Source organism: Aethalodelphis obliquidens, unplaced genomic scaffold, assembly GCF_003676395.1.
Source record: "Aethalodelphis obliquidens isolate GAN/ISIS:26980383/991018 unplaced genomic scaffold, ASM367639v1 scaffold30, whole genome shotgun sequence".
NCBI lineage: Eukaryota > Metazoa > Chordata > Mammalia > Artiodactyla > Delphinidae > Aethalodelphis > Aethalodelphis obliquidens.
The window spans coordinates 687,924-689,936 of NW_020837974.1; the positions used below are offsets into that span (position 1 = coordinate 687,924).

The 2,013-nt window shown below is 47.1% G+C and overlaps 1 non-coding gene across 1 annotated transcript; it reads right to left on the reverse strand.

Moving 5' to 3' along the window:
* Nucleotides 1–530: 530 nt before the first annotated feature.
* On the reverse strand, nucleotides 531–603 carry TRNAR-CCU (transfer RNA arginine (anticodon CCU)). Its single transcript has one exon. It is a non-coding gene; the product is annotated as a tRNA-Arg (tRNA).
* Nucleotides 604–2,013: the final 1,410 nt, after the last annotated feature.

Sequence of the window (2,013 nt, forward strand, 5' to 3'; positions counted from 1 at the left end):
TTCTACCTGTGTCCCTTCCCACTTTACCACTGTTAAAAGTTGCTTTTTTAATTAATAGATTTCATTTTCTTCTTTTTGAAAAATTTTTATTTATTTTTATTATTTATTTTATTTTTGGCTGTGTTGGGTCTTCGTTGCTGCGCGTGGGCTTTCTCTAGTTGTGATGAGCGGGGGCTACTCTTTGTTGCAGTGCGTGGGCTTCTCATTGTGGTGGCTTCTCTTGTTATGGAGCACAGGCTCTAGGCGTGCAGGCTTCAGTAGCTGTGGCTCACGGGCTCTAGAGCGCAGGCTCAGTAGTTGTGGCTCAGTAGTTGTGGCGCATGGGCCTAGTTGCTTCGCGGCATGTGGGATCTTTCCGCATCAGGGCTCAAACCCGTGTCCCCTGCATTGGCAGGCAGATTCTTAACCACTGCGCCACCGGGGAAGCCCTGTTTTCTTCTCTTTTTTAAAAAAAATTTATTTATTTATTTGGCTGTACTGGGTCTTAGTTGCCGCATGCAGGATCTTTAGTTGTAGCATGTGGGACCTAGTTCCCTGACCAGGGATCGAACCTGGGCCCCCTGCATTAGGAGTGCAGAGTTTTAACTGCTGGACCACCAGGGAAGTCCCTAGATTTCATTTTCTACACAGTTCAGGTCCCAGAAAACTTGAGCAGAGATCTCCCATATCCTCCCCTCCTCCCGCACAATTCCCCTGATTAGAGATCTCCCATATCCTCCCCTCCTCCCGCACAATCCCCTGATTAGAGATCTCCCATATCCTCCCCTCCTCCCGCACAACCCCCTGATTAGAGATCTCCCATACCCTCCCCTCCTCCCGCACAACCCCCTGATTATCACCATCTGGCCTTAGTGAGGTAGATTTGCAACAATTGGTGAATCAGTATTGATACACTATTATTAACTAACGTCCATAGTTTATGTTTAAGCTCTCTCTCTGTGTTTTCCGGTTCTATGGGTTTTGACCAATGGATAATGTCCTGTATCCACAATCACATGATCATTCAGAAGAGGTTCACTGCCCTAAAAAGCGCTGTGCCCACCTGTGCATCCTTGCCCCTCGAACCCCTGATCTTTTCGCTGTCTCCAGAGCTCTGCCTTCTCCACAGGGTCACAGAGTTGGAATCACGTAGTCTGCAGCCTTTGCAGACTGGCTTCTTTCACGTGATGTGCATTTAGCGCTCCTCCATGTCTTTTCAGGCACTGACAGCTCATCTCTTTTTAGCGCTGAATAATACTCCATTGTCTGGATGGACCACAGTTTGTTCATCCGTCTCCTGCTGAGGGACATCTGGGTTGCTTCCAGGTTTTGCAATTATGACTGAAGTTGCTGTAAACATTCACGTACGTGCAGGTGTTTGCGCGGACACGCGTTTCCGGTTCAGTTGGGTGGGCGCTGAGGAACGTGGCTACTGGATCGTGCAGTAGGAGTACGTTCAGCTGTGTAAGAAGCCACCACCCTGTCTTCCACCAGCAATGACTGGAGTTCCTGTCGCTCCCTCTCCTCAACAGCATTTGGTGTTGCCCGAGTTTTGGATTTTAGCCGTTCTAATGGGTGTCTAGTGGTGTCTCACTGTTGTTTTAACTTGCATTTCCCTAACGACGTACGACGCGGAGCATCTCGTCACGTGCTTCCTTGCCATCTGTGTATCTTCTTGCCGAGGTGTCTGTTCGGATCTTCCACCCGGTTTTCAGTTGGGTTGGTTGTCTTCCTGTTGCACTTTAAGAGTCCGTGCCTATCTGGATGCAAGTCCTTTATCAGACACTTGCTTTCTAAATATTTTCTCCCAGACGGTGGCTTGTCTTTTCATTCCTTTAGTATGTTATTCACAGAGCAGACAATTTTTTAATAAAGTCCAACTTATCAATATTTCCTTTCATAGATCAGGTTTTTGGTGTTGTATTTAAATGTCATCGCCAACAAAAACAGATACATAGATCAACGGAACCGAATAGAGAGCCCAGAAATAAAACCACACACCTACAGGCATTTAATCTTCGACAAAGGGGGCAA